This window comes from Pleurodeles waltl, chromosome 7, assembly GCF_031143425.1.
Source record: "Pleurodeles waltl isolate 20211129_DDA chromosome 7, aPleWal1.hap1.20221129, whole genome shotgun sequence".
NCBI classification, from domain to species: domain Eukaryota; kingdom Metazoa; phylum Chordata; class Amphibia; order Caudata; family Salamandridae; genus Pleurodeles; species Pleurodeles waltl.
The window spans coordinates 746,897,781-746,924,231 of record NC_090446.1 but is presented as its reverse complement, the minus strand read 5'-3'; the positions used below and the strand labels follow the sequence as shown (position 1 = coordinate 746,924,231).

The 26,451-nt window shown below is 45.5% G+C and overlaps 1 protein-coding gene across 1 annotated transcript in view; it reads right to left on the bottom strand.

Moving 5' to 3' along the window:
• TRPC7 (transient receptor potential cation channel subfamily C member 7) overlaps positions 1-26,451 on the bottom strand; it is a 1,529,313-nt gene that overhangs the window by 12,083 nt on the left and 1,490,779 nt on the right. The gene's annotated exons all lie outside the window — the stretch shown is intronic.

Below are 26,451 nucleotides of genomic sequence, written 5' to 3'. Positions count from 1 at the left end.
ATTAAATTCACTCGAAACTACAAGTATTCATTCTTATTTATGTAATTTATGATGTTATATTGAAACATGAAATATTGAACAACCTCAGTCAGACTGCAATCACCCTATTTAAAGTGTAATACAGCAACAGGTCCCAGTAGCTCCTCCCACTTTATACCAAAACCACATCATCAAATTAACACTCTCTGCTCTAACAGTTTTGTGGCTCCTCCCCATATTAAGTTAACAAGAAGGAACCAGCTCATGGTAGTTCTTTTTCAGGTGTCTTAAAACTCTAGACCAATGGTAAAACTGTCTGCCTTTTCATATGATTTGAATGAGGAATTATCCAGACATGCTGTGTCAATAAATAAAACTTGATTTCCATTCTGTTCCTCACTTCACACCACTGACCTCCTTCCTGATAACTACAATTTAGTGACTAAAACAGACCTGTAGGCAGAAGAGGTGAAGTTGCTATAATATTTTCCATTGTCGTTAATGTATGGAGATTTGGGGTACTATCTTATGATCTTTAAGATACTTAGAGTGTCATTACAAAAAACTATATCTGCCAAACTTCCGACAGGGTGGCTGCCACATACATGGCAACCTCTCCACTGGAGCTATAATGGGTGATCAGCTAGCTCCGTGGGCGGAAACCTAAGTTTCCGCCAGCTGGCCTAAGAGGAAACAGGCAACAGCATTGCCTCCAGCTCAAAATCGAGTTGGTGGCACTGCTGTCACCTGCAGGGTGCACCAGCACACTCGCAATGTTCACTGTCTGCTTGCGAGGGGACTGGCTAGGGGGGCCCCTGCACTGCCCATGCCAAGTGTATGGGCAGTGCAGGGGCCCCCCTGTGACCTCCTGCACCTGTTCTCTCCCAGCTTTTCAAGGCAGTTTTACTGCCATGAAAAGCCTGGGGGAGAACGAGGTCGTAAACCCCAGGGCAGCACTGCTTGCAGCACCACCTCCAGACCACTGGAATCCAGGATCCAGGTAGATCTGGTGGTTCCCTGGTGGTCCAACCACCAGGATTATGATGTGGCAGTCGGACCGCCGCATTGGCAGGGGTCCAGACCGCCACCACAAGTGTGATGGTCTATAGACTGCCACACTCATAATCAGGCCCTTAGTATTTAAATGTATCCATGACCCTTCCACTTACTTCCACTGCACTTTAATTTAGCATTCCCAACAAAATAACCTCAGTGGTTTTCGTTATGGGTACTTGATGGGGCATTGCTCAACTCTACTCCTCAAGAAGAGCACATGTTCAAAGTGATGTTAACATCTTAATTGAAGACTCAGCAGATAGACCCACCTAAGTTATTGATGACTGGGCAACAATGGTGTCATTCGCTTCATAAGACAATTTACCAACACAGAAGGTCATACCCTTAATCTACTATAGACACAGATCTGCCACTTTATCATTTGGGATGATAAAGAGCAATCTACTACTGGCCATTCCAGGAAACATTTCTTCATTTTTTATTTGCTCTTTTGCAAAGATACACACCAGTCCTTATTATCTCAAAATGCACTAGTTAGGCATTAGAAGTTCCTGATTCTGAAGACCTTTACACAAGGCTTCCAAAGTCAGGTATACATAAACATGTGGAATCCAACCGAAGTTCTCAACCAATGTGCTCTAAATAACATTTGAAGCTTAAGTATAACAGCAAAAATATGAATATTTGGCTTAACAAACACATTTTTATTATGAAAAATAGAAATTAAGCCCTTGACAGATGATGCTCCAAATCTCAATTAAAACTGAAATACCACTATGTGGGAGACACACTCATACAATGCTATCTGTGTCACGCTTACAAAACCTCATGCTCACACGTGTTTCACAGAAGTACTGAACACTTTCTACGAATTTAAGAAAAAGACCCGGAACATCAAAGTGTTTGCTATTGTTGAAAACCTTCTTGACCCATTGTGAGAAAACAGGGCTGATTGCAGAGGCCCCCTAACTTTTTGCCCCCATTTTCCACTTTATGCTGGTGTTTTCCTGACTCTGATGGTGCCCTGGGTTCTGCTAACCAGTCCCAGGGCCTGTGCTCTGTGTAAAATCAATATGCAAATTAGGCTAATTATAATTGGCTAAGTTAACCTACCTATAAGTCCCTAGTATATGGTAGGGCATGTAGGTTTAGGGACCACAGCATAGGTGGTGCACACATTGGTGCACTGCTGAGGTGCCCAGTGTCATTTTAAAGGCAGACCTGCCTTGCTGGCTGCTTTTAAATTAAAGTTATATGCAAATTCGACTTTGGAATTAAAAGTACTTCCAAAGTCTTAAACTACCTTATTTTTACATATAAGTCACCCCTAAGGTGTGCCTTATGTGCCCCTAGGGCTGGGTGCCATGTAACTATAAGCAGGGACTTTATAAAAATAGATTTATAAACCCTGGTGAGGTAAAAACAGCCAAATTCGTTTTTCCCTCATTGAAGTAAATGGCCTTCATAGGCTAGAATGGGGAGACTTTGTTTCAAATTTTAAAGTCTCCATAAATGTTGCATACCAAGGATTTGGTGTCAAATTAATTGTTGTAATAAATCCCACAACTTCCAGTTGTTGGATTTAATATAACTTGTTCAGGTAAAGAGTTATAGACTTTACCTAAAAAGTTGCCAATTTCATCCCTGCATTGTTTTTGCTGCTGTGCTCTGATTGGCCAGCCTGCAGCAGCTTAGTCAAAGCTGCCTTGATGAGGTGTGAAGTGGCCTGGCTTCACACAAAGGAATGTGCATGGGGGAGAGAATCTCCCCTCAGCAGATGGTGAGGCAGGAAGGGGGAGGGCTGCCAAACTGGTCTTCAAAGGCAGAGAAGGACATCTGGAGCACCCAGCAACACCCCCACATCCTGCAACCCCAGACAACTAGGTGCCCCCTTGATTAGATTAGGAGAGGGCAGGAGAGGGGTGTGTTTATGATTTTTAGCCACACCAGTGGGTGGGCTCAGCCAGATGTAACCTCCAAAAATCAGATTCAGCCATGTTGGATTTTTAGAGACTGTTGCCTTTTGGGATGGATTTTTGCCACACTTCCCAGGAAGTGGTCATCACAGGGGGACGACCCTGTACCTGATTGGAGGACCAGGACCCCCCTGCTTTTCACCCAGGAGCAAGGATAAAACTGGCAGACCTACCCCCACACCTCAGATCCCTACCAGATTTCAACAAGAAAAGAACTAAAGGAGAAGAAGGACTGCCCTGCTGGACCCCTGGCCTGCACCTGGAACCTGCACTCAGAAGGACTGCACCAGCTGCACACTTGGGCTTCACCACAAGAAGCACTTTGCCTGGCTTCAACTGGTTCAAGGAGGGACTCCCTGTTTGCTACAGGTAAAAATTGCTAACCAGAGCCCCCTGCACCAACTCCTGAAGAAAGCGACCAGCTGACCACTGCCCAGTGGCCAAAAAGGAGTTTGCGCCAGGTGCATTCTGGGAGTTGTAGTCCGCACCTCCCAAGGACCATCTCAGAACTTCTGGACCCTTGGGGTGAACTGTGGACCCCAAAAGAACCTTAAAAGGACATCTGGGGGAAGCCCCAGAAGTTTGGAGAAGATTTGAGAATTTTTGAAAAAAAGCTCCAGAGAGGGACCGACCCGCCGCGGAAATTCTAGCCGGCTTGCCTCAACCGCGACCCGGCCTGACTTGGTGGTTCGTCCCGGTAAAGAAAAACCTCTGAAAAAGAGACTAAGTCCGAAGGTAAAAAGTTGACCGGGACCTCCCAGCCATCGTATCCGAGAAAGGCTCCACGGACGTCGGATCAAGATCCAGGTTTACCCCGGTCGAAGGATTTTCATCTCGAAAAAACGACTAAGTCCGAAGGTAAAAGTCTCCACCGAGGAAACCCACATCGCGTATCCGGACAAGGGCTCCAGGAGGTCGGATTCAACTGGCAGGTTCGTCCCGGTGAAGAAAATCTTCAAAATAAAGACTAAGTCAGAAGGTAACTTTTTAACCGAGGCCTCCCGCGACTTGTAGCCGAGCAGGGCTCCATCGCAGTCGGCCTGAAACTCTGACTTTGCCCCGGTCCTGGTGCAACCAGATGACCCGATTGGCGCTTTTTGTTTCTAAGCGCTAGAAAAATAATAATTCTTTAAAAATTCATATCTCCGGTTCCCTTTATCCGATTTTATTCGTTTTTGTGTCATTTTAAAGATAAAAATATAAACTATTTTTATAAATTGGTTTTGGATTTTTAAACTGTCTCCTGTGTTTTATTTAATTACTGTTTTGTGATATTTGAATGCTTTACACACTGTCTCCTAAGTTAAGCCTTGACGCTCGTTGTCAAGCTACCAAGGGTTGAGCTGGGATTAATTTACTGAGACCTAACTGTACCTAAGTGGAGGTTGGTGGCTTGTTGCTAGGTGTAGGTACCTACCTGCCCTTACCAATAACCCATTTTCCAACATTTTTTGGTGGCTGCGGTGGGATCCTGTACTTGTGTTCAATATCACGTTACAGTTTTAAGTAAAACAAATTAAAAATCCTTTAAATTGTCCTAGTGCAAAAATTATTATTATTATTATTTTATTTTTTTAATTAATTTGGATTAATTTCAATTATTGAATTTTTGTAATTTTTCTAAATTCTTGTTTCCAATTTTTGCAAAAAGTTTTTGTTGACACAAAACCAGGGAACCATGGAGCTTGATCTGGCTAGCCTACCCACACTGACAGTAGTCCAGCTTAGGGGGTTGTGTATTGAAAGAGGGTTGCCTGCAACCACTGATCTCAGGAAGCAAATCCTGATCAAATCCCTGACAGCATGGGCTGAGGCCCAAGAGGTAGACTCAGAGGAAGCTCCAGAGGAGGGAGAAAAAGGGGAGGATGCTAACTCTAACCTCTCAGGGGAGGGAAGGCATCTGAGCCCAAGTGAGGATGAGGAAGAACGGTCCTCAGTAGATACAGTCACTAGGGGCAGACCCAAAGCTAGTGGTAGGAAGGGGGTCCTTTCAGGAGGAGAGAACCCATCCATCAGAGAAAGAGAGCTGGAGGCCCAGCTTGCATACATAGCTTTGGAAGCAGATAAGCTCTCCCTAGAAAAGAAAAAGTGGGCAAACAAAGAAAAAAGAGATGGTGGCAGCGATAAAGAAGCTGAGGTGTCCCTGGGTGGGGGTTTTTCCCCCAGATTACCCAAAGGGGTGGTTCCTGCCTATGTAGAGGGGGATGACATATGTAAGTGGCTGGGGGCCTTTGAGAGGGCCCTCCAGATGAGGAGAGTCAAGCCTCAGTACTGGGGTTCACTTCTTTGGGAGTTAGTTCCCAACACTGGGAGGGATAGGCTCCTAACCATGAGTGGGGAGGATGCAGACTCATACCCCAGTATGAAGAGTTGCTTGACTAAAAAGTTTGGTCTGACCCCAGAGCAGTATAGGCTCAAGTTTAGGGACACCCAGAAGGTCAGTACCCAGTCATGGGTTGACTTTGTAGACACCTCACTAAAGGCACTGGAGGGCTGGATTATTGGTAACAAAGTAAATACTTATGAGGGGTTATACAATCTGATCATGAGAGAGCACATCTTGACCTATTGTGCCCAAGAAAGGTTACGCCAGCATCTAGTGGACTCTAAGCAGACCAACCCTAGAGAGCTAGGGGAGGCAGCTGATGAGTGGTTGAGAACCAGGGTGGTTGTCAAGTCCCAGGTGGGAGACTCCAAGAAGTGGGGGTCTGGTCCCCAAAAACCTAAGGAGGGAGGTGGTAAGCCCACCACAGAGACTCCCTCTGTACCCCAGAACCCAAAGAAGGAGGAGAGTAAATCCCACTCCCACTCTGACAAGCAGAGACAGGGAGACCCAGGGTTAAAAAAGCTCTTGGACAGTAGGGCTTGCTTTGACTGTCAGCAGACAGGTCACTTCAGAGGGGATGCAGCCTGTCCAAAGAAGGTGGTTAGCACTGGGCTGTCCAGTGCAGCCATGGAGGAGGACTCCTCAGATGATGAAGTCCTCCTAGCATTGAGCTGGGAGACAGGACCAGATGGTAAGCTGGTGATCACTGAGGGTGGGAGTAGGCACTTCCACCACATTCAAGTGAATGGGATCCCTACCACTGGCCTGAGAGACACCTGTGCCAGTCACACTATAGTGAGTGACCGGTTAGTGACCCCAGACATGTATGTCCCAGGAGAGACAAGGAAAGTCAGGATAGCCACAGGGGAGGTCACCACCAAACCTGTAGCCATAGTGCCCCTAGAGAGGGAGGGTATCTTTGACTGGTTTAGGGTGGTAGTCAGTGCTGACCTCCCCCTAGATTGTATCCTGGGCAATGACCTCCCAGAGGTGGGTCTGGTCCCAGATGGGGCGGTCGCCCAGGGCGCCCCCCCAAACCAAAGTCCTGGGGAGTCAGTCCCTACAGTTAGGAGACAGGGGTCCCCAAGAAAAGGAAAGAAGAAAAAGAAGGGTAGGCCACTCTTAAAGAGAGTTCCAGGGAGCCAAAGGCCTTCTACCCCAGTAGGGGGGGAGCCCAGAGTTGGCACTGGTGAGGCCTCCCCTGACCCCAAGGAAGTCCTGAGTAGTCAGGCAGCTGTCCAGATGCAGGGTGTTGCCCCTGCACTGACAGAAGGGAGAGTGGAAGGAGGGTGTCTGCCACAGGAGGTGGTAGCCCCCCACACTAGACAGCAAGAGGGGTGCCAGGACCCCAAAGTTGCCCCTAAAGCAGCTCAGCCACCTGTCAGTGGAGAGCTAAGGGTGTGGTTCTGGGTACTGACAGCTGTCAGTAGCCTCTGCTGGGTGCTAGCCTTCCTGGCAGCACTGTACTTGGCCTGGGAGGCAGACCCCAGGGCCAATAGCAAAGTAGGCCCCCTGACCCTATTGGTCATGGTGGGGTTGCTCAAGTGTTGGGTGACCTCTTTGGGTAAGCTAGGTGTTGCCCTAGCAAAGTTAGGAGTAGGGGAGGTGGGCACCTCACTACCCAAGTTGGCAGAGAGAGAGGAGGAAGACCCCCCTAGAGGGAAGTTTCAGTTTGAGATGGGTCCTTTCACTGTTGGGATGGCTTCACTACCCAGAGGGAGTGACCATGACAGGAGGATCTAAGGCAGAGTAGGCCCTGCAAAGGGACAGCCAGTTTTCTTCACTGTCTTCCTCGCCTAACAAGCCAGGAAGACTCTCCCAGGATTGGGCTGAGTCTCCTGGGCGTGTGGGCTGGGGGGGGCTTGTGTGAGAAAACAGGGCTGATTGAAGAGGCCCCCTAACTTTTTGCCCCCATTTTCCACTTTATGCTGGTGTTTTCCTGACTCTGATGGTGCCCTGGGTTCTGCTAACCAGTCCCAGGGCCTGTGCTCTGTGTAAAATCAATATGCAATTTAGGCTAATTATAATTGGCTAAGTTAACCTACCTATAAGTCCCTAGTATGTGGTAGGGCATGTAGGTTTAGGGACCACAGCATAGGTGGTGCACACATTGGTGCACTGCTGAGATGCCCAGTGTCATTTTAAAGGCAGGCCTGCCTTGCTGGCTGTTTTTAAATTAAAGTTATATGCAAATTCGACTTTGGAATTAAAAGTACTTCCAAAGTCTTAAACTACCTTATTTTTACATATAAGTCACCCCTAAGGTGTGCCCTAGGTGCCCCTAGGGCTGGGTGCCATGTAACTATAAGCAGGGACTTTATAAAAATAGATTTATAAACCCTGGTGAGGTAAAAACAGCCAAATTCGTTTTTCCCTCATTGAAGTAAATGGCCTTCATAGGCTAGAATGGGGAGACTTTGTTTTAAATTTTAAAGTCTCCTTAAATGTTGCATACCAAGGATTTGGTATCAAATTAATTGTTGTAATAAATCCCACAACTTCCAGTTGTTGGATTTAATATAACTTGTTCAGGTAAAGAGTTATAGACTTTACCTAAAAAGTTGCCAATTTCAGCCCTGCATTGTTTTTGCTGCTGTGCTCTGATTGGCCAGCCTGCAGCAGCTTAGTCAAAGCTGCCTTGATGAGGTGTGAAGTGGCCTGGCTTCACACAAAGGAATGTGCATGGGGGAGAGAATCTCCCCTCAGCAGATGGTGAGGCAGGAAGGGGGAGGGCTGCCAAACTGGTCTTCAAAGGCAGAGAAGGACATCTGGAGCACCCAGCAACACCCCCACATCCTGCAACCCCAGACAACTAGGTGCCCCCTTGATTAGATTAGGAGAGGGCAGGAGAGGGGTGTGTTTATCATTTTTAGCCACACCAGTGGGTGGGCTCAGCCAGATGTAACCTCCAAAAATCAGATTCAGCCATGTTGGATTTTTAGAGACTGTTGCCTTTTGGGATGGATTTTTGCCACACTTCCCAGGAAGTGGTCATCACAGGGGGACGACCCTGTACCTGATTGGAGGACCAGGACCCCCCTGCTTTTCACCCAGGAGCAAGGATAAAACTGGCAGACCTGCCCCCACACCTCAGATCCCTACCAGATTTCAACAAGAAAAGAACTAAAGGAGAAGAAGGACTGCCCTGCTGGACCCCTGGCCTGCACCTGGAACCTGCACTCAGAAGGACTGCACCAGCTGCACACTTGGGCTTCACCACAAGAAGGACTTTGCCTGGCTTCAACTGGTTCAAGGAGGGACTCCCTGTTTGCTACAGGTGAAAAATTGCTAACCAGAGCCCCCTGCACCAACTCCTGAAGAAAGCGACCAGCTGACCACTGCCCAGTGGCCAAAAAGGAGTTTGCGCCAGGTGCATTCTGGGAGTTGAAGTCCGCACCCCCCAAGGACCATCACAGAACTTCTGGACCCTTGGGGTGAGCTGTGGACCCCAAAAGAACCTTAAAAGGACATCTGGGTGAAGCCCCAGAAGTTTGGAGAAGATTTGAGAATTTTTGCAAAAAAGTTCCAGAGAGGGACCGACCCGCCGCGGAAATTCTAGCTGGCTTGCCTCAACCGCGACCCGGCCTGACTTGGTGGTTCGTCCCGGTAAAGAAAAACCTCTGAAAAAGAGACTAAGTCCGAAGGTAAAAAGTTGACCGGGACCTCCCAGCCATCGTATCCGAGAAGGGCTCCAAGGACGTCGGATCAAGATCCAGGTTTACACCGGTCGAAGGATTTTCATCTCGAAAAAACAACTAAGTCGGAAGGTAAAAGTCTCCACCGAGGAAACCCACATCGCGGATCCGGACAAGGGCTCCAGGAGGTCGGATTCAACTGGCAGGTTCGTCCCGGTGAAGAAAATCTTCAAAATAAAGACTAAGTCAGAAGGTAACTTTTTAACCGAGGCCTCCCGCGACTTGTAGCCGAGCAGGGCTCCATCGCGGTCGGCCTGAAACTCTGACTTTGCCCCGGTCCTGGTGCAACCAGATGACCCGATTGGCGCTTTTTGTTTCTAAGCGCTAGAAAAATAATGATTCTTTAAAAATTCATATCTCCGGTTCCCTTTATCCGATTTTATTCGTTTTTGTGTCATTTTAAAGATAAAAATATAAACTATTTTTATCAATTGGTTTTGGATTTTTAAACTGTCTCCTTTGTTTTATTTAATTACTGTTTTGTGATATTTGAATGCTTTACCCACTGTCTCCTAAGTTAAACCTTGACGCTCGTTGCCAAGCTACCAAGGGTTGAGCTGGGATTAATTTACTGAGACCTAACTGTACCTAAGTGGAGGTTGGTGGCTTGTTGCTAGGTGTAGGTACCTACCTGCCCTTACCAATAACCCATTTTCCAACACCCATCTCTTAAAATTTCATTCAAAATCACATAGTCCCACTCTCCAGTTTGATGAACTCATAGTTGTTTTAATAATCCAATTAAAATTACATAATCCATAGCCAACCCATTTCGTCCTGACGGACTAGAAAATGTAAATATATAAAATCGCATATTAATATAATAATATGCCTAAATCTTAAAGTGCTATATAATACAATGCCATGAAAAAACTTAAAAATACAAAATATTATCACAATAGTGTAATTATATTATTCCAATTCACAATTCTCCCATTACTTTGTACTTTTGAATTATTTTCTATTTATGTTACAATTCCTATGCAATTTTTTATATCTAGACAGAACGCCCCAAGTTTTATAATATTCACATATTTTGGAGATAGATAGATTGAGAAAAAAAGGGTCTATCAATTACCAAATTACTCATATTGTAATCTTATTGTGGGCCACATACCTATAAAAATTGTTGTGAAATGAAATTTACCTTTCTGTATTTTTTTCTTATCGACACAATCATTTTTTATACAATTCGCAGAACTAGAAACATGCAATTTTAAAGATTTAGGGAAAAAATAGTGCTTCAAAGCACAAAGTGCGAACTGTGGTGATCTGGTCGCGCTGGAGAGGGGCAAAGTCATAAGTTCATGCCAACCAACGTGGATTGAGGGCCAGAAACAGGGAGCAAGTGAGTCCCACTGACAAATGTACCTTAAAGCTTGATTGTGGAGCACTGCACTGCGCAGTGGCAATCCCAAGAAGAGATGTGAATTCCACATCAAAGGTGCATCACACTGGTGGTTACGATGAGCTGTGAGGGCTGCTATGCTGGCTTGCATCAATTATGCTTGTTGCTGCGCAGGTCCTGATGAGAAGCTGCAAGGTCAGCATCAAGGATATGTCATGCAGCAGCAGGTTCATTGTGCTGTGCAGGCTGAGATGTGGGCTTGTGTTGTGCTGCGCTGGTTCTGATGAGGTGCTGCAAAGAGCTCAGCTGTGTTTGCATTGGACTTCATCAGTTTTGATGAGATCACAGCTGTCCTAGCAAGTCACCTTTAGCCCAACTACCAAGAGTTCAGGACTGGAGATGCACCAATGGGGACATTATTACTCACAGTAGGCAGAGTCCAGATGCAAGGGTCAAAATGGTTGGAGCCTTTTCTGTCTCTGAGGCTCTGAGTAGGAGCCCAGCGAACAAGCCCTTGGAGTCACTCTAGTGGTCCTGGTTAAAGATGCAGGTTGAGTAATTTTTACTCATGCAGCATGGCAGTTAAGTAGCAGGGCAGTCCTTCTAGTGGAGTCTTTTACAGGTCCAGAAGTGTATTGATAAGTTGGGTCTGAGGCTCCACTACTAGTACTTGGTACCCACTTTGAAGTTGGAGAATCTTCTAGTGTCCTCCCCCTACAGGGTGTCCAGAATTTCCTGCCTCCCAGTCCTGTCCCAAGCTTGTCTGGGGGTACAAAACAGTAGAGTGAATCTCCATGTGTGTGTGCTGAGACAGACTCTTTGTGAAGTGCAAGTGTGATAGGGGAGAGCTCTTCCCCCCTTCAAATGATAAGGACCATCCTGCCAACACTTATTCCATGTTTGTCTCACTTTCTTGGATTAATACACATAGGCCAAGTGCCAGCTACACTTAGGGGGTCATTCTGACCCCGGCCGGCGGCGGTAGCCGCAGGCCTGGCTGGGACCGCCAGAAGACCGCACTGCAGTCAAAAGTCCGCGGCGGTCATTCTGGGTTTCCCACTGGGCTGGCAGGCGACTGCCAAAAGGCCGCCCGCCAGCCCAGCGGGAAACACCCTTCCACGATGAAGCCGGCTCCGAATGGAGCCGGCGGAGTGGAAGGTGTGCGACGGGTGCAGTAGCACCCGTCGCGAATTTCAGTGTCTGCTGAGCAGACACTGAAATTCAATGTGGGGCCCTCTTACGGGGGCCCCTGCAGTGCCCATGCCATTGGCATGGGCACTGCAGGGGCCCCCAGGGGCCCCACGACACCCCTCACCGCCATCCTTTTCCTGGCGGTCGGAACCGCCAGGAACAGGATTGCGGTGAGGGGGTCAGAATCCCCATGGCGGCGCAGCAAGCTGCGCCGCCATGGCGGATTCCCATGGGCAGCAGAAAGTCGGCGGTACACCGCCGACTTTCCGTTTCTGGCCGCGGCTGTACCGCCGCGGTCAGAATGCCCAGCGGAGCACCGCCAGCCTGTTGGCGGTGCTACCGCCGACCCCGGCCCCGGCGGTCCTTGACCGCCGGGGTCGGAATGACCCCCTTAGTCATGTAATCCAGGCAATGGGATGCAGGTGTCAGATTGTTGAAGCAAGAAAATGATGAAGTTTCTAAAAGGGGAATTTTCAGAACTGTGACTTAAAATCCAACTTTACCATTAAAGAGAATTTTAATGTACACATTTTTAGAGAACAGACTCAAGTTTCCTACCAGCTTCCAATTGAAAGCAATCACGTATTAATTGTAATAAGGTAACCCCATGTAATCCTATGGGAGAGGTAGGCCATGCAGTACTGCCAGGACATTGGAAAGTTAAAAGTGCATGTCCAACTTTTTAAATATACTGCACCCTGACCTATGGGTCCTATCCTAGAGGTGAAATATATGTATATAAAGGAAAGGTTAAGCCTGGATCCTGGATATATTTGTCCCTTTGTAAAAACTGCTGAATGGAAAACAAAATGTTACAGCTTTGAAAGTGGTGGCTGACCTTGCTGGTTTGGGCTCAGCAAGCTCCAGTTTTCATGGACAATGAGCACTTTACCATCGTTGCTGCAGAAATAAATGCTGAACTATCCTTCTTTTCATAGACCCCCAAAAAGCTTAAATTTCTTTTGAGTTGATTGCTTAGTGTGCTAATATACTTTTTTGACACATTTATTAGGTCTTCTATCAAGTGTGTTTCCACTTGTACTTCTCACTTTTTTTCACAGCCAATGATCAAAAGGGGCATTTGTCCAGCCAATGGAGAAGTCGGTTTCTCCATTGCTCTTTACATAGGAATGCAGACTCCACCTTGGGTCCTCCTGTCTTCTACACATGTGGGGGTGCTTCAAACATAGCATGAGACACCACTCTAGACTTCAAGCATTCCTTGTTTACTCATATCAGCTTCCCATTTGAGTTTACACTTTCCTTGGTCGAATTCCAGTCCCACTGCACTGTAATCAGGAAGGCAGGTACCTGATATTCTCTTCAAGTAGTTCGGTGTGCAAACAGTTGTTGATATCAAATAGAATTTTTGGCTCACATTGCCAATTCAAGAATCCACATTTCATTTATTTTCCGATGAGGGTAGTGCACTGGTGAACTAGAAAGATTAAGAAACTTTCAAAACAGGCATTCTCTTTCCTACGTTTGTCCAATGGGGCATTGAAAGCTCTCTCTTCCTGGCAAAAAAAAAGAAAAAAGCCTCATATTAGTTATAATTGTTGAGCTTTGCAATCACTGACTGGTTAACCACCTCTCTTACTAATTTTTTTCAAGAAGGGTCAGGGATGTCAATGCCCTGTCTGTATCAAGCCAGCATTTTCCCCCAGATTGGGATATTCTCTATACCCGAGTCCAGTTTATGATGGCTTACCACTCTATACCACTACATCCCTTCCTCTCCTTCTTTGTACATTATCTTTCTCTGAAAGAAATATCTGTCCAGGGTCAGTCCTTTTAGATGACGTTTGTCTTAACAACTCCCGAAAGCCTCACAATCCTGTCTCCTACAGGAACCTTGCTGGCTGGATTTGGGAATTGATAGCTTGGGTATGTATAGATGTGTCTTCATTTGGGGCCCGTTTCACAGAGTATGCCATGGCGCCCAAAACATTCTGTGCTGGATCAATGTTAGAAAGAAGCTCTAGTGATGTGGATTGGTCCCACACAGCTATTGAAAGGAACTTCTGGCTATAGTTGAGAGTCATACTGGTGTGGAACTTGCAAATAGAGATTTTCCTGCCACAGAGGAAACTGCACTCTTATTAAAAACAATGAAGTGATCTTTCCCAAGGGTGTGCTTATGTATTGCCTGCTTTCTGTGCCTTACTGATATTGCATTACTGTTTAAATGTAACTTTTTGCCTTATGCTTATTAATAAGATTGCTATCTTCTCCTGAGGTTTTTATTCCTTCACCTTTTCCCCTTTTTCTAGCTTCCTTCTCGTCACTGTAAATGTGCATGTTGTTCTGGATATATTCTGTTCACTTGCTTCATCTGTCCTTTCTTGAGACTTTAGATTTTTTCATTCTTGGTTTTCCTCTTGATATTTCCTGCCAATAAGGAGGCTGCTACTTTCATGCTGGGAGACCTTATATTAGTTCCTGAGTAGTCATGATGTTTTTACATTCTAATCATTGTTGCCACTGGTAAGATAAATATTGTTTTCCATGTTGTATCACATCATCCTCAATAATAAAAGCTTAAACCTCCTCTCTGCTGAATGAAGGAAATCTCAATTTGGGGTTTTACTCCTGAATATAAAGCCAAATAATATCAACATACAAGAATATTGGGAACAGAATATCAAGGTCCAAATTATTGAAAAGTAAGAGAAAGTAGTACTTACTAACTGTTCTCTATCAAAGACATCTTACCATGAAGAAGGAACATTCAAGCGGTCATCAAAAAAGTGTTAGACCTGGCATTCTTGGCATAGTCTCCCCTGTCTTTCTGGTCTGCTTCCAATGTTGAGCCCATGTGTTGGACTTTGTTTTTGCTGGTTTTTGGTATTTTGAGCACTTTACAACTCCTGACCAGTGTTAAAGTGCAAGTGCTCTCTGTGCAAACTGTATGCGTAATTGGCTTTTCCATAATCAGCATATTTGATTTACAACTAAGTCCTGCAGCACTGATTGTGCTACCCACACGAGTAGCCCTGTAAACATGGCTCAGACCTGCTGCTGCAGGGTCTATGTGTGCAATTGTAAACTGTTAATACAACCTGGCAAGTGTACCCACTTGACAGGCCCAAACCTTCCCTTTTTGTACATGTAAGGGGCCCCTTAAGTTAAGCCATAAGAAGCCCCATGGGTAGGGTGCAGTGTACGTTAAAGGTAGGACATGTACTGATGTGTTTTACATATCCTGACAGTGAAATACTCCCAAATTTGTTTTTCACTGTTGCAGGGCCTATCGCTCTCATAAGTTAACATGGGGACTGCCTTTTAACATCTTTTAAGTGCAGTTTCCCATTGGGAGCAGATAGGAGTGTGGAGTTTGCGGTCTCTAACCTCACAATTTAACAATACATATTTTGGTGAAGCTAAATTTTAGATTGTCCGTTTGAAAATGCCACTTTTAGAAAGTGGGCATTTTCTTGCTTAACCATTGTGTGCCTCTGGCTGCTTCTATATTCCACTTCTGGGTCAGACTCACAGTTGGGCTGTTGTCAATTCCCTCTAGACAGTGACACAAAGGGAGCTGGGGTGTAGCCTGCATATTCTGATGAGTCTCCTGGGCTAGAGTGGGGAGGAAGGAGCTGACACTTACACCTAAAAGAGCTGTGCCTGTCCTCACACAGTACATTCTCCAACCCCCTGGTGCATGTCTGGGTCCATGCCTGGGTAAGGGAGGATCTTGTCAACAATAGAGACTTACCTTTGAAGTTGGCCTACTTCAAAGGCGGAAAGGGGTATATGTAGTGAACCTAAAACCCCAGACTTTTTGATTACTTCTGAATCAAGGGGAAACTCTGCCAAGGAGAAGATCTGAAGAGCTGGAGGAGGAGTACTGCCTTTTTGGTGTGTCTGCTTTGTTGGGTTGGCCTGCAGTTGCTGCTTCTGCCTTAAAGAGGGCAAACACTGGTATTTGCTGTGTATCCTGCTTGTGAAGTTCCTCCAAGGGCCTGGACTGAGCTTGCCTCCTGTTAATAAGTCTCAGGTACAAGAAAGACTTCAACTACCAGCCTCTGGGTTCACTTGTCGTGCACTATAACTTAGAAGGAGGTGCCTACTCCAGTTTCGGGGCCTCGGGCATGAAAGCTGGCAAAAAAACAAGAAAAACGAAGAGTACCGACTTCAGATGATGCCTGAACTGATGCTGCTGCCGGAACCCGCAATGCCATCTGCAACTGAAGTTGTAGTGATTGCTGGAGAGCGACAACCCTGACTGACCATACAGGCCCGACGCTGCCACAGCCTCACTGAAGTCCACAACTTCATCATTCCCGAAGTGCTGTGTAACTGACATCCATGACACCCAACTACACCGCGGAACCTGCAGCCTCATGGCATGACCGCAACCCTGTGACGTCGTCCCACTGCGTTTTTACCACCAAACATCGACCCTGCTGGAGTGTAAGGAACCAACCCTACACACCAAGGCCACCTCATCTCAACCGTTCCGCAGCAAGGACCTGACGCCTCGCACAGATGCCTCCACTCTTCAGCTCTGTATCACCAGAACCAACACTGCGCCGAATTCAGCAGCGCTTCGATTACCTCTCCGTGCCACAGCTTGTTTCCTCATTTTTACAAGGTATTGTATCTGGGGGTCCATGCGACTCCGTGACCGGTGCCATTGGTGTCAGATTGTTGGGAACTACACTATCATGTTGCCATGATAACACCAATTTAAAGCATTTATGTTTCTAAGCGCTATATTCAAGTTTAATTCTTTTTAAAATCATATCTTTGCTTGTGTATATTGGATATTTGTAATGTCGGTCTTGTTTTACTTAGAACAATATGGGCAATGTTTCTAAACTGGTGTTCAGTGATGTTTTGGTGTTTTCACTGTGTTATTGTCTGTGTTGGTATAAATACTTTACACCTTGCCTTTGAGATAAATCTGCCTACTTGTGCCAAGCTACCAGGAGGTGAGCAGGGGTTATCCTAGGTGTGTATCTCCATTACCCTTCCCAGAGTGAGGGTCCCTGCTTGGACAGAGTGCCATCTGACTGCCAACCAAAAACCCCATTTCTAACAACAGGTCTCATAGGGGCTCTAAAAATATGACCAATGATCATGAATAGATCTCCGGAAACCCATACAGGACATGAAGGTCTCAGGCACTAAGAAGATGTTTTGCAGCATCGCACAAAACATTCAAGCGGAATGGCAAACACTTTACCATCTATGATGCACTCCCGAAATACATTTGTAACTTTTCTAGGAAGGTGCAAACTCCATACAGTGCACAAAGCCTTTGCTTGGCCATCCCTTGGATTCAGGTATTGACAAGAGATTGAGGGGGTTGAGGTTAAGGTTACCCTACTGTTAGTTATTTTCGGTAGATTAGATCAGATAGAAAATTTAAGGAGTGATTTGCAGAAGTGGCTTTTTTATGCCATATTATTAGCTAGGAGAGAAATCTGTTGGAAATGGGTTGGTAAGGGCATCTCATCTTATAAAGAGTGGTTGGACCAAATAATATATGTTTATAAAATGGATACGGTAATGGGGAATACTAAGTCAAGGAAATTTTGGATGCCCTTTAAAACTTGGTTGGAGGAACACATGGCGAACATATGAAATTAGTCCGATGATTATCCTTCCTTCGTGTCTTGCATGGCCATAAATTAGAGTGACGGCCAGGTTGAGAGAGAAAGAAGGAGTCTCCCTCCCCGGGAGGAAGGTCAGTCACAAGAGTGAAAATGACCTGGTGACTGGGATGAATGAGGACCAAAAAATGAAGAAAAAAAAAAAAGAGATTCATAGATACATTTTCCAAATATATTTCCACATTTATTGAAACCAACTAGACCCAACAATTAGCCATTGTTTCAGAACACTAAGGCCCATATTGATATAATTTTTTTACGTTAATTCAGCGCAAGCTAACTCCATATTTATACTTTGGCGCTAGATACGTCTAGCGCCAAAGTTATGAAGTTAACATCATTTTCTGGACAAGAAAACCTACCTTGCGTCAATGAGATGCAAGGTAGGCATTCCCATCCAGAAAAGGACGATATGGCCTTTGTGCCACATTTACCCCCCATGCCAAAATCCAGCACGGGGATGGGGGCCTTAAATAATGGCGGTAAGCTTGCTTAATGCCTGAGTATGGGCAGGCGTAAGGGGACCTGTAGGCATATTTCCATTGTCAGAGACCAGGCCCCAGGGACACCTCCACCCACCTCCACCCACTCCAGGAGGACACCTAAGGATGGGGGAACCCATCCCAGGTTACTCCAAAACTGCTCGGGCCCTGACTTGGGGCCCCCTGCACAGCACTTGCCCCAATGGCCATTCCCCGAGGACATTTGTCTCTGAACAGTGTAGTGCCAAAATTCGGCGCACAAGCCCTGGTTTCCCCTACACCTCGCCAGCCCTGTTAGCGTCGTTTCCAAGGACCCTGACAGGGCATTAGCGCTGGCTAGCACCATTCCATAAATATGGCGCCCAGCCGGCATCTTGGAATGGCTCTAGCCGACTTCATACTTTTTCACGCAAAACGGTGGTAATGCAGTTTTCCGTGAAAAAGTATAAATCTGCCCCTACGAACATTTTTCCTGGACATTTTTGCAGTATCTAACTTATACCTGCTTTATTAGTTTCATAATTATATTTCATTTGCCTTTAAGTCTTATATCTGTTTGACATTGTATTGTACTACGTAATAAAGTTATAATCGCTGACCTTGGCCTAAACTGAATAAGAGTTTACTGTAATTTATAACAACTTCGACTTGCCCCGCCTGTAAATAAAAAGATACTTGTTTCTATAGCAGCTTGGATCCATCACAGTACACCCCTTTTGTAGACATTGTCTACTTCCAAAAACATTCTTACTGATATACAGGCCTAATATTTTAACTGCAAGTCATTTTAGGTGAGGTAATCCAAGACAAGGTTTGTGTTCCTATTTCCATTGTGAATTTTATTTTGTTTTACAGTATCGCTTCTATGCTGTATATTTTAATTGAAGCTTGAAGTTCAATTCTCCGTGAAACAGAGTGAAAATGGGTTTATTTAAAATGCTAAAGTGTAAGGCCACAATTTAGTGTTGTCAACTTTGTCCCCAAACTCGTCCTAGGAACGTACATACAACTCTCTCCCTAGACTCCACTTGATTAGCCAATGTGACACTCATATTAGTAACATGAAACACAACCATGAAAATGTTTTTAATCACAGTAACAATCAGAGAGGAGAGTGTTATGATAATTTGGCTTAATTGCATACATAAGAGTATGCTGTAAAAAAACAAACTTACATTTGAGAAGTGATGAATATTCCATGCTGATTATTTTGAAATTAACCAGAAGCAATTGTTTCCATCCTGGAGACAGCAGCAAGTATAATGATCATTCTTCAGGAGAAAATTATTGTCAACTATAGATGTCTGTACTACGTGACATTATTAACTCCTAGTGTGCGCAGGATAGCTTGAAGCCCTCCGCACACATTATGTGTGTGTGCTAAGGACAGCTCAAAGCAGTCCTACAACAAAATAATGGGAGATCTCTGGCGCTCCCCGGTGGGCCCCTCCTCAATATGGCTTCACCCAGGGATGACAGCAGAAGTACTTCGCTGTCACCCCTGCACCCTTCCCTGGTGACCTGATGATGTTGGTGTGCATGCCATGTGACAGCTTCATCAGAGCAAGCGCTGGAAGCCATTTGCTTCCAGTGCTGTGGAGAGAAGGAGGGAAGTTTTCCTCCTGAGAGGAGAAAATGCACGGCGGGAAAGGATTCCTGGCTTCATTCACCAGAGTGAGTTAGTGGGTTTCATACCTCCGGCCACCAACTGTTCTTCTGAATGGGGCTGCTAGTCCCAAAGAGCAGGATCTCGGTTTTATCACCATTCATCTTAAGAAAGTTATTTTTCATCCAACTACTGATCTCCAATATACAGGACGGGGTCACCTTTACTGTAGATTGAACAGAGTGAGGCTCAGGGACGAACCCTGCGGCACCCAGCATGTCAGCTGCTCAGTTATTGGTTCCGGGTACCTCGAGTTCCTGGAAAACCCACAAACTCTATATATCCCAAAAGCAGATGGGTCAATCAAATGTAATGGTTTATTTATTTTGTAAATCAGCCATCAAAATGAAAAGTTACAAATTGAAACATTGTCACAAATGGCATTTTTCCTGCTAACCTTCAATTTTATTTTTATTTCAACACTTATTTTCTTTGAGAAAACCTTCCTCAATGCACAATATGGTCTAGATTTCAGAAATGTATAGCTTTCTTGGATTCACCATGAGTTTCACACCTGTTTCACCCTGCATGCAGTCTAAATATGGTAGATGCATTCGCCAAACTCTAAATAAGGCTCTTTGTCCGCATTTGCACCACTACAAATCCCATATTCAAGGACATCAATGCAGGTACACTGTCATTAGCCATATAAGCTGCTTTAAATGAGTGATTGCAGTCATCCTCTGTAATTAGGTTACATTTTGCAAGGTACTGAACAACTGCTAAAGTGAATATAGAGCGGAAGTTGACAGCAATATAGTGTGTCAAGAGGCAGGGAGCTCCTAAGTTGCATATCTTGAGCTGGTCTCTTCATCTCTCACTGTAGTGAAATGAGAGAAACTGTCATTTGAACACAGAGAATGGAAAAGTTTGGATTAAAAACTCTTCCTTTGGGGAATCTCTCCTAGTGATGTAGGTCAACATTCGCATCAGAATATTCTGTATTCACTGTGATACCTGTCAGCCTGGCATTACGGCAGATGTCAAGAGTCAGTGAAATTGGTCACGGATGGATCATCCCTGGCTCAAGCTTCACCTACCGAGTAGTGGTCAGAGGTGATAAGAGAGGACAGAAATAAGCTCTGAATTGTACAGAATCACAGACAAGGAGAGCAGGCATTAAACTTTGAGATCATGTTGAAGGCTCAGGCGGATGAAGAGGTGTATACTACTCACATTTACAAAAGGTACCCTTGAACCGAAGACCAATTGGAGTAGAGGGACTCTAGCATATATGTATTCTTTTTCTGTGTAAATGCTCACCCTCTCTAATAATGTTGTGCTTCATCATTGGGGATCATCCTGGTCCCTATAAACAAGAATGGTGATGATCTTGGTGGATGGAGCACTTTTGATATTTATCCTTCGGGTACAAACATAGTGAATAAAATACCCAAGGTTTACCCCAGTTTTCCTTTATTTTGAGTGTCCCATGTATGATTAAAAAAGATGTGGAAGCCCATGGACATAACTATCTATGCCTCCCAATATTTGCAATATGTTTTAGATGTTACATAAGGCCACTAAGGGTCCCTTAATATTGTTTTAATAAAGTCCTATCCCAACCAGTATGTTTGTGGGAGTAAGTGTAAAAAATGCAGGCTTTCTTATCCCAGAATACTTGTTGCACCCAATAGTGCCTGCAAATGAAATCAGCATATGCACATTTTCAGTATAATTCCACTCATTTAATTTACCTCCTTGTTACATCCCGTATGAAACAAGGATGAGTGCAATACTGAGCTATTAAAGACTTTAATGGCTACTCTATTGTGTAAATGTGTAAAGCAGGCAAATGCCATGAGTTCAAAGACATTTAAAATATGCATATGTTGATGGCATTGGCTTAAAGTAGTACACTACTCTACAGTGACCTCCCTAGCAGTGATTAACAGTCATAGAGAGCTTGCGGCTCAGGAAAGAAGCAGCAGCACATGCTGGCCTCTGTAGGCCAATAGCAATATGGAAACTGTGAAAGGGTATAGTGACAAATATGACAGCATACAAGATTGAGAAAATAATCAAACATTGGATGACTTGTCCAGCAAAGAAGGAAAATCTCTGGCTTGAGTAATGGGGAAGAGGTAAACATAAAAGTGTCAAATTTGAGAAGCAATTTAGAATAAGTATGGGATAAAATATGTATGAAACTAGAACATTAGAACACCACCACATATACCTTTTTAGTAAGAAGTATGCTAGTTAGGCCACACAACTGCTTCTCCGCTTTCAATTCGCTAACTTGTACTCTTTGATCATTCAATCTTCTTAATAAGCTTCAGAACTGAGTCAGTAATATTATGGAAAAGGAGAAATCCGACTCGCTTAAGAGCCAGTTTGTAATTGCTGGCAGACCCTGAGCAGTTGACAGTTTTTTGGATGTTCTCAAAGAATCTCTGGAACTTAATGAAGGAATGTTATGTGTATCACATGCAAAGCCTATAAATCCTACATTAAGAGGGGTGCTGATCTCATAAACTGCAAAGAAATGGAAGCAAGAGAGCACAAAAATAATTATGATGAGAACCAGATCAACCACTGGTTGCCATAGACACCACTAAGTGTAAGAAATAAGCCATGGAAAAGATATGTGAAGAAACCAGACAGATTTCCGTGCAGTGGGAAATTACACAGCAGTCTACCAGAGGGAATTTTGGGAAGGCAACAATGTAAGCAAATTCCTTGAGGTGACCGCAAAATTGTGTAGAGCCCAGAACCATATATGAAAATTGCACATAACAGTGAGACAGGAGAATTACTACAGGCCACAAATAAACTACTGCCATTCTCCTGAAATATTACCAACAGCTGTACAGGAAAATTTAAATAAGGGGAGAGTATTTTTTTCAAGACATCTGGATAAGACTAAGCTTGACCAATAATGGAAAATAACTGTATAGCCCCTATCAATTAGTGGCTAATTTTTGTGGGAAGATGGCTTCCAAAAGAGTTATTGAAAATTTTCACGATGGAATTATCTCTGAAGATGAAAAATCTAATTAATGCATTGTTAATCGGAGTTGCATAATATATCATGGGCCTCTCGTATAATCTTTGAATCATGAGAATCCATGAGCAGGCTTAGGTATAAATCATATTAGATGAATGCCTAGGAAAATTCTAGAGAAATTATTCAAAACTATTTTGCACAAAATGTAACTTTATCGTGATAGTCGACTTGAGGAAATTTTACTGGAAAATAACTTTCAAAAAGGGTACTTTGTGCTACCTGAAAAGAAAGTGGTTTACAACCAGTTTGTCTGCCAGTCCCATTTCAGAAGCCCACAAATATTGTTGGACTAATCTAATGAGCCTGCTCCCAGAGGACAATGGCTTGGCCTCTAGGCCCATGAAGGTAGAGGTGTTGTCAGCAACTGGCCACTTAATTGTAAAGGGACAAGCTGTGGCAAATGGGTTGTCAGAAACACCTACCATTTATGCTCATGGCCATTCAGATTTTCTGGATCTATCTCCAACAGGAGGGAAAACAAGTGTTGATTGTCTGATTTTTATAATTTTAGCTTAATAGATTATGCCTCATTAGAAGGAGAATCCGATTCTGTTATTTTCCTGACAGGTTGTCTCTATGAATCTTATTCTTAGTGAGGAATGGGTTGAGTTGATCACAATTGAAATAGACATCTGCCAGCAGTGTATTAACGGACCTCTAGGGAGCTGCATTATAAGTTATGCAAACATAAAATTAGGCTCAACTAAACATAGGTCGCCAGAATCCAGCTGCACATTAATTATGTATTACTTATTTATCTGCAACCTCAAACAGCACATTGACGAATATAATTATTGAAGAGTTATCCAAAATAAAGGTTATTGGGAGCAAAAGCTGACACCATATTAAGTATCATTGTTGCTGCAATCTTGACACCAAACCTATAAATTTGCGGACACAATATCCCTTGAGATACCACAGATATGTGCTTCTTCGAAAAAGGGTGAGATTTATGACCCAGATTTACATACACTTTGCATCATACTTTCATTACTGTTTCAACACAAACCCAATAGAAAGTATCACAACAGGGACACAACAACAACAGTCACACAGCTAACATCTACTGTATCCATCCCCAGGTAACCCTGCCGCTGACAACATGCAGAGGATGCCAGGATCAGACAGCACTCTCCAGGATGAAGGCCCCACTGGATGTCTGGATGAGGGCGACTTGCCTGGGCCATCTGGGGCCACTGGACAGTCCACCAACGCCACACCCACCCTGGACACACTGGAAGATCCTACCCATGTGGCAACAACACCACAGCCAGACCCTAAACCCCAAAGCTGTGCCCCAGGTACCCATCAATCAGAGATGTGCCCCATAGTACAGCAGCCAGAGTCAAGGCCACCCACCCCAGACAATGACTGGCCAGCTACTACTGGGAGTGGGCATACTGTGCCAGGGGCAAAGGCACAGGGGGTCAGGGTTAGTGGGAGGGGAACTGTGATCCAAGGGTCGGGACAGCCACACCAACTGACTGCCCAGGAGGGCCTCAACCAGGTCCTGGGTGTATACCAGCATACCCAGGACACAGTAGCCCAGAGCCTTGCCACCAGGCAGGAGACCTAGCGGCTGCAGGGGCAATACAATCAGGAGGCCATGCAACAGTGGCAGGCCCACAATACTAGCACTGCCTCCTTAGCAGGGGTGCTCAAGGACCTGACCACTGTCATGCGTTAGTCCACCACCCACCAGCGGGCCCCTACCACTGGCCACATCCCATCACAGCCCTCCACGTAAGCGGCAGCCAGTGGCACAGAGGTCCTGCCACAGGACTCGCAGGACATCAGCACCCTTACTTCTGTAGCTGAGGAACCCTCATGCAAGTGAAGACGTCCAAGTAGACATCCAGCTAGAGATGATGCCCAGACCATGAGCACCACCAGGAAGTGACCCTCTCCTGAATATTTTCCATTGTGTGTGACACCCTGTCGACTATCCACTCCCATATCTCCGTCTACCCTTGGCCAGCAGACTGTACCCAGAGTACCTACTGCTGGCCTTACCATTCTGATGATTTCCGCAACCATGACCCCACTCATCACCTCTTACACTTCTACATCACAAATAAACGACATTTGAGCACAATCCATGTCTATGTGTTCTTTGCCATGAGTATATATGGAACTACCAATACGTGTACAAGTGGCAACCCATCGCCCAGCACATTAATGGGAGGGTGACAGCGGGGGGAGCAAAATGCCAGGAGATCAATCTTGGAGTTGGCAGTGGCTGGACACGTGTCAATGGAGGCAACAGCCCAGGCAGGGAGCATAGAACACCAAAACATTGTCATTAAAGGAGAGCAAGACAGAGACAACAATCACTGAAGGAGTTACAGATGCCAGCTCCACACAAATGCATTGTAGGAACAGGTATCCAAGGCAGATATGCCAGGCAGGTCCAAAACCATATGGCCAGTACCAGCACACATACCAACGCAATGGTTCCACCCTCAAAGCACCCAGCACCAGACCTGGCCCCATGCCCACTGCCACCAACAACAATGTTTCACTACCACCCAATGTTGCCTCCCAGGATGGATGCTGCACAAATGCAGCAACTCTGTGTTGCACACACATAGCACTTGAACAGGCAACTTAAGGAACATGTGCGACAGCACAAAACCTGCCTGACCATAGGCCTGATCTGTACACTGTGACTACCTCAGTCATGGCCACATGGGACACGCCCCCAACTCACCCAGAGTCAGAGCTACAAACCAATACCATCAGTGATCACAGACAACAGGTGGCATCAGGGACCAGGCAGACAGTTGTAGACGACACATACCACACAGTTTGCACATACCTGCATCTCAGCCGAAGTAATGTTAATTCAGCTCCGCTCTTCATCAGCCACTGGCACAGTTACCCCCTCCTCTGTATCCAGAAATGGAATGTGATGCCTCAGGACCAGATTGTGCAGCATGCAGCAGGCCACAATGATCTGGCACACCTTCTGTGGGTTGTAGAGCAAGGCATCCCGGGAGACATGCAAACACCGGAACCTGGCCTTCAGAAGGCCGAGGCATCTCTCAATGATCCGTCTGGTATGACCATGGGTCTCATTGTAACAGTCCTCTGTAGCTGAGGTTGGATGCCTCAACGGTGTCAGGAGCCAGGGCAGGTTGGTATAGCCAGAGTCACCTGTGTGCATAGAGGGAAGAGGCATGTCAAGACCGGGAGGGCAATAGGGCAGGGACACAAGGGTGCAGTGAGCTTAGGGCACACATATACAGGGGTACATGCCAATGAGTCAAGCCCGGTCCCTCTGGAGTGGTGCCATCATGTGTGGGACGCTGCTGTTCCGCAGGATGTAGGAATCATGTACAGAGCCTGGGTACTTCGCCATCACCTGGGAGATGTACTTGTCCGTGAGACAAACCACCTGCACATTGACCGAATGAAAGTTTTTACGGTTTCTGTACACCTGTTCATTCCTCCTGGGTGGCACCAGGGCAATGTGGGTGCCTTCAACGGCCCCAATGACATGTGGGACATGTGCCACAGCGTGGAACGCAGCCTTGACAGTGGGCAAATCGCCACTTTGGGGAAACCGGATGTAGCTGGCCATATGTTTTATCAGGGCACACAGTACAACCCTCAGGACGTTACTGAACATGGGCTGTGACATCCCACTTGAGAGGCCCACTGTGACCTGGAAGGAGCCTAAGGCAAGGTAGTGGAGGAATGACAACACCTGCACTGTGGGAGGGATGGCATTGGGATTGCGAATGGCAGGCAACAGATCCAGCTCCAACTGGGCCGCTAGTTTCATTATGGCCACACAGTTCAGGCGATAGGTCTGGATGATGTGACGCTCCTTCAGGGTGGCAAGGTCTACTAGGGGCCTGTACACCGGTGCATTCCTCATCCTCAACTCTGCATAGTACCTGGGAACAGGGGAGAGGTGGTAACATGTTGTGCAGCATAGACGTATGATGCACTAAATTTCAAACACATCACACATACTAAATGTAAAATGGTTGCCGCCTGTCTGCATGCATGGGACAGGTGGAAGTGAAATCATCCCCCTGGGGTAACACGTCATGGCGGTAGTAGTAAGTCACGACCGCCATGCTTCTCAACATTGGCTCACACGGTTGCCAATGGGAGGCATGAGCCAATGGT